The 6,036-nt window shown below is 63.4% G+C and overlaps 6 non-coding genes across 6 annotated transcripts; all 6 read right to left on the bottom strand.

The window, feature by feature from the left end:
* Window positions 1–774: 774 nt before the first annotated feature.
* Window positions 775–965, bottom strand: LOC148806752 (U2 spliceosomal RNA). The gene has a single exon (XR_016089543.1). It is a non-coding gene; the product is annotated as a U2 spliceosomal RNA (small nuclear RNA).
* Window positions 966–1,742: 777 nt separating this feature from the next.
* On the bottom strand, window positions 1,743–1,933 carry LOC148806753 (U2 spliceosomal RNA). The gene has a single exon (XR_016089544.1). It is a non-coding gene; the product is annotated as a U2 spliceosomal RNA (small nuclear RNA).
* Window positions 1,934–2,724: 791 nt separating this feature from the next.
* LOC148806754 (U2 spliceosomal RNA) lies at window positions 2,725–2,915 on the bottom strand. Its single transcript, XR_016089545.1, has one exon. It is a non-coding gene; the product is annotated as a U2 spliceosomal RNA (small nuclear RNA).
* Window positions 2,916–3,692: 777 nt separating this feature from the next.
* LOC148806755 (U2 spliceosomal RNA) lies at window positions 3,693–3,883 on the bottom strand. Its single transcript, XR_016089546.1, has one exon. It is a non-coding gene; the product is annotated as a U2 spliceosomal RNA (small nuclear RNA).
* Window positions 3,884–4,680: 797 nt separating this feature from the next.
* On the bottom strand, window positions 4,681–4,871 carry LOC148806756 (U2 spliceosomal RNA). The gene has a single exon (XR_016089547.1). It is a non-coding gene; the product is annotated as a U2 spliceosomal RNA (small nuclear RNA).
* A 787-nt stretch (window positions 4,872–5,658) lies between these two features.
* On the bottom strand, window positions 5,659–5,849 carry LOC148806757 (U2 spliceosomal RNA). Its single transcript, XR_016089549.1, has one exon. It is a non-coding gene; the product is annotated as a U2 spliceosomal RNA (small nuclear RNA).
* Between the last annotated feature and the right edge of the window lie 187 nt (window positions 5,850–6,036).

The following is a 6,036-nucleotide window of genomic DNA, read 5'->3' on the forward strand; positions in this document are numbered from 1 at the left end:
CGACGCCGGCCTTGGGCGGGCGCGCGGGCGTCCGGCTGGCGCGCAGCGGCGCAGGCCGACGCCTCTGGAGCCCGGTCCGCACGCGGCTGCCGGCCGCCCGGACTCCGCTCTCCCCCTCTCTTGCCTGCCTGCTTGCTCGCCTGCCTGCCCGCCAGTCCCGGGCGGGGGCCCTGCTCTTTGATCTCCTGTCAACGGCCCGACAACGACCGCAGCCGCGGGGGGCGCCAGCCGGCCGGCCTCCTTAGCTTAGGCCCCTCCCACCAGCAGCAGCCGTGCCGAGTGAGCTGCAAGCGAAAGCGGACCGTCGGCACCTGCGGGCAGAGGCAAGGGGCAGCGCTCTCTCGGGAGGGACGGGGACACACACACACCTGCCTGCCTGCCGAAAAAAAGAAAGAAAAGGTGTATATACTAAGTTTTTTGGAGGGAAAACGGCCGGCTGTCGAAAGGGGCCCGCCTGCAAGGACGGGGACACACACACACACACACACACACACACACACACACACACACACAAGCCACGCCTGCCTCCCTGGAAAAAGGAGGAAAAAACTAAGTTTTTTGGAGGGAAAACGCACGGGAGCCGAAAAGGGGGCCGGCCTGCTTGCCGAGAGAGTCGAGGCGCGGGAAAGTGCACGGAGGGAGCACGGGAACGGGGAGGGGGAGAGAGAGAGACACAGAGACGCACAGATGGACGAGAGACGAGACCGGAGAGGAAGGAGCTCCGGTCCACCTCGCTTGCTTGCTAGCTACGTCTGTCTTTTCACCGCTGAGAGAAGGTAGTGCACCGTTCCCGGAGGCGCTGCAATACCGGGCCGATGCGTGGAGAGGACGGAGCAAGCTCCTGATCCAGCTCCCTGTTCCAAAAATCCGTTTAATATGTGGTCCCCCGATGGGGGACGTATCAGATATTAAACTGATAAGAACAGATACTACACTTGATCTTAGCCAAAAGGCCGAGAAGCGATGCCCGACGCCGGCCTTGGGCGGGCGCGCGGGCGTCCGGCTGGCGCGCAGCGGCGCAGGCCGACGCCTCTGGAGCCCGGTCCGCACGCGGCTGCCGGCCGCCCGGACTCCGCTCTCCCCCTCTCTTGCCTGCCTGCTTGCTCGCCTGCCTGCCCGCCAGTCCCGGGCGGGGGCCCTGCTCTTTGATCTCCTGTCAACGGCCCGACAACGACCGCAGCCGCGGGGGGCGCCAGCCGGCCGGCCTCCTTAGCTTAGGCCCCTCCCACCAGCAGCAGCCGTGCCGAGTGAGCTGCAAGCGAAAGCGGACCGTCGGCACCTGCGGGCAGAGGCAAGGGGCAGCGCTCTCTCGGGAGGGACGGGGACACACACACACCTGCCTGCCTGCCGAAAAAAAGAAAGAAAAGGTGTATATACTAAGTTTTTTGGAGGGAAAACGGCCGGCTGTCGAAAGGGGCCCGCCTGCAAGGACGGGGACACACACACACACACACACACACACACACACACACACACACACAAGCCACGCCTGCCTCCCTGGAAAAAGGAGGAAAAAACTAAGTTTTTTGGAGGGAAAACGCACGGGAGCCGAAAAGGGGGCCGGCCTGCTTGCCGAGAGAGTCGAGGCGCGGGAAAGTGCACGGAGGGAGCACGGGAACGGGGAGGGGGAGAGAGAGAGACACAGAGACGCACAGATGGACGAGAGACGAGACCGGAGAGGAAGGAGCTCCGGTCCACCTCGCTTGCTTGCTAGCTACGTCTGTCTTTTCACCGCTGAGAGAAGGTAGTGCACCGTTCCCGGAGGCGCTGCAATACCGGGCCGATGCGTGGAGAGGACGGAGCAAGCTCCTGATCCAGCTCCCTGTTCCAAAAATCCGTTTAATATGTGGTCCCCCGATGGGGGACGTATCAGATATTAAACTGATAAGAACAGATACTACACTTGATCTTAGCCAAAAGGCCGAGAAGCGATGCCCGACGCCGGCCTTGGGCGGGCGCGCGGGCGTCCGGCTGGCGCGCAGCGGCGCAGGCCGACGCCTCTGGAGCCCGGTCCGCACGCGGCTGCCGGCCGCCCGGACTCCGCTCTCCCCCTCTCTTGCCTGCCTGCTTGCTCGCCTGCCTGCCCGCCAGTCCCGGGCGGGGGCCCTGCTCTTTGATCTCCTGTCAACGGCCCGACAACGACCGCAGCCGCGGGGGGCGCCAGCCGGCCGGCCTCCTTAGCTTAGGCCCCTCCCACCAGCAGCAGCCGTGCCGAGTGAGCTGCAAGCGAAAGCGGACCGTCGGCACCTGCGGGCAGAGGCAAGGGGCAGCGCTCTCTCGGGAGGGACGGGGACACACACACACCTGCCTGCCTGCCGAAAAAAAGAAAGAAAAGGTGTATATACTAAGTTTTTTGGAGGGAAAACGGCCGGCTGTCGAAAGGGGCCCGCCTGCAAGGACGGGGACACACACACACACACACACACACACACACACACACACACACACACACACACACACACAAGCCACGCCTGCCTCCCTGGAAAAAGGAGGAAAAAACTAAGTTTTTTGGAGGGAAAACGCACGGGAGCCGAAAAGGGGGCCGGCCTGCTTGCCGAGAGAGTCGAGGCGCGGGAAAGTGCACGGAGGGAGCACGGGAACGGGGAGGGGGAGAGAGAGAGACACAGAGACGCACAGATGGACGAGAGACGAGACCGGAGAGGAAGGAGCTCCGGTCCACCTCGCTTGCTTGCTAGCTACGTCTGTCTTTTCACCGCTGAGAGAAGGTAGTGCACCGTTCCCGGAGGCGCTGCAATACCGGGCCGATGCGTGGAGAGGACGGAGCAAGCTCCTGATCCAGCTCCCTGTTCCAAAAATCCGTTTAATATGTGGTCCCCCGATGGGGGACGTATCAGATATTAAACTGATAAGAACAGATACTACACTTGATCTTAGCCAAAAGGCCGAGAAGCGATGCCCGACGCCGGCCTTGGGCGGGCGCGCGGGCGTCCGGCTGGCGCGCAGCGGCGCAGGCCGACGCCTCTGGAGCCCGGTCCGCACGCGGCTGCCGGCCGCCCGGACTCCGCTCTCCCCCTCTCTTGCCTGCCTGCTTGCTCGCCTGCCTGCCCGCCAGTCCCGGGCGGGGGCCCTGCTCTTTGATCTCCTGTCAACGGCCCGACAACGACCGCAGCCGCGGGGGGCGCCAGCCGGCCGGCCTCCTTAGCTTAGGCCCCTCCCACCAGCAGCAGCCGTGCCGAGTGAGCTGCAAGCGAAAGCGGACCGTCGGCACCTGCGGGCAGAGGCAAGGGGCAGCGCTCTCTCGGGAGGGACGGGGACACACACACACCTGCCTGCCTGCCGAAAAAAAGAAAGAAAAGGTGTATATACTAAGTTTTTTGGAGGGAAAACGGCCGGCTGTCGAAAGGGGCCCGCCTGCAAGGACGGGGACACACACACACACACACACACACACACACACACACACACACACAAGCCACGCCTGCCTCCCTGGAAAAAGGAGGAAAAAACTAAGTTTTTTGGAGGGAAAACGCACGGGAGCCGAAAAGGGGGCCGGCCTGCTTGCCGAGAGAGTCGAGGCGCGGGAAAGTGCACGGAGGGAGCACGGGAACGGGGAGGGGGAGAGAGAGAGACACAGAGACGCACAGATGGACGAGAGACGAGACCGGAGAGGAAGGAGCTCCGGTCCACCTCGCTTGCTTGCTAGCTACGTCTGTCTTTTCACCGCTGAGAGAAGGTAGTGCACCGTTCCCGGAGGCGCTGCAATACCGGGCCGATGCGTGGAGAGGACGGAGCAAGCTCCTGATCCAGCTCCCTGTTCCAAAAATCCGTTTAATATGTGGTCCCCCGATGGGGGACGTATCAGATATTAAACTGATAAGAACAGATACTACACTTGATCTTAGCCAAAAGGCCGAGAAGCGATGCCCGACGCCGGCCTTGGGCGGGCGCGCGGGCGTCCGGCTGGCGCGCAGCGGCGCAGGCCGACGCCTCTGGAGCCCGGTCCGCACGCGGCTGCCGGCCGCCCGGACTCCGCTCTCCCCCTCTCTTGCCTGCCTGCTTGCTCGCCTGCCTGCCCGCCAGTCCCGGGCGGGGGCCCTGCTCTTTGATCTCCTGTCAACGGCCCGACAACGACCGCAGCCGCGGGGGGCGCCAGCCGGCCGGCCTCCTTAGCTTAGGCCCCTCCCACCAGCAGCAGCCGTGCCGAGTGAGCTGCAAGCGAAAGCGGACCGTCGGCACCTGCGGGCAGAGGCAAGGGGCAGCGCTCTCTCGGGAGGGACGGGGACACACACACACCTGCCTGCCTGCCGAAAAAAAGAAAGAAAAGGTGTATATACTAAGTTTTTTGGAGGGAAAACGGCCGGCTGTCGAAAGGGGCCCGCCTGCAAGGACGGGGACACACACACACACACACACACACACACACACACACACACACACACACACACACACACACACACAAGCCACGCCTGCCTCCCTGGAAAAAGGAGGAAAAAACTAAGTTTTTTGGAGGGAAAACGCACGGGAGCCGAAAAGGGGGCCGGCCTGCTTGCCGAGAGAGTCGAGGCGCGGGAAAGTGCACGGAGGGAGCACGGGAACGGGGAGGGGGAGAGAGAGAGACACAGAGACGCACAGATGGACGAGAGACGAGACCGGAGAGGAAGGAGCTCCGGTCCACCTCGCTTGCTTGCTAGCTACGTCTGTCTTTTCACCGCTGAGAGAAGGTAGTGCACCGTTCCCGGAGGCGCTGCAATACCGGGCCGATGCGTGGAGAGGACGGAGCAAGCTCCTGATCCAGCTCCCTGTTCCAAAAATCCGTTTAATATGTGGTCCCCCGATGGGGGACGTATCAGATATTAAACTGATAAGAACAGATACTACACTTGATCTTAGCCAAAAGGCCGAGAAGCGATGCCCGACGCCGGCCTTGGGCGGGCGCGCGGGCGTCCGGCTGGCGCGCAGCGGCGCAGGCCGACGCCTCTGGAGCCCGGTCCGCACGCGGCTGCCGGCCGCCCGGACTCCGCTCTCCCCCTCTCTTGCCTGCCTGCTTGCTCGCCTGCCTGCCCGCCAGTCCCGGGCGGGGGCCCTGCTCTTTGATCTCCTGTCAACGGCCCGACAACGACCGCAGCCGCGGGGGGCGCCAGCCGGCCGGCCTCCTTAGCTTAGGCCCCTCCCACCAGCAGCAGCCGTGCCGAGTGAGCTGCAAGCGAAAGCGGACCGTCGGCACCTGCGGGCAGAGGCAAGGGGCAGCGCTCTCTCGGGAGGGACGGGGACACACACACACCTGCCTGCCTGCCGAAAAAAAGAAAGAAAAGGTGTATATACTAAGTTTTTTGGAGGGAAAACGGCCGGCTGTCGAAAGGGGCCCGCCTGCAAGGACGGGGACACACACACACACACACACACACACACACACACACACACACACACACACACACAAGCCACGCCTGCCTCCCTGGAAAAAGGAGGAAAAAACTAAGTTTTTTGGAGGGAAAACGCACGGGAGCCGAAAAGGGGGCCGGCCTGCTTGCCGAGAGAGTCGAGGCGCGGGAAAGTGCACGGAGGGAGCACGGGAACGGGGAGGGGGAGAGAGAGAGACACAGAGACGCACAGATGGACGAGAGACGAGACCGGAGAGGAAGGAGCTCCGGTCCACCTCGCTTGCTTGCTAGCTACGTCTGTCTTTTCACCGCTGAGAGAAGGTAGTGCACCGTTCCCGGAGGCGCTGCAATACCGGGCCGATGCGTGGAGAGGACGGAGCAAGCTCCTGATCCAGCTCCCTGTTCCAAAAATCCGTTTAATATGTGGTCCCCCGATGGGGGACGTATCAGATATTAAACTGATAAGAACAGATACTACACTTGATCTTAGCCAAAAGGCCGAGAAGCGATGCCCGACGCCGGCCTTGGGCGGGCGCGCGGGCGTCCGGCTGGCGCGCAGCGGCGCAGGCCGACGCCTCTGGAGCCCGGTCCGCACGCGGCTGCCGGCCGCCCGGACTCCGCTCTCCCCCTCTCTTGCCTGCCTGCTTGCTCGCCTGCCTGCCCGCCAGTCCCGGGCGGGGGCCCTGCTCTTTGATCT

This window comes from Atractosteus spatula, unplaced genomic scaffold (assembly GCF_055471065.1).
Source record: "Atractosteus spatula isolate fAtrSpa1 unplaced genomic scaffold, fAtrSpa1.hap1 Scaffold_5, whole genome shotgun sequence".
Taxonomy (NCBI): Eukaryota; Metazoa; Chordata; class Actinopteri; order Semionotiformes; family Lepisosteidae; genus Atractosteus; species Atractosteus spatula.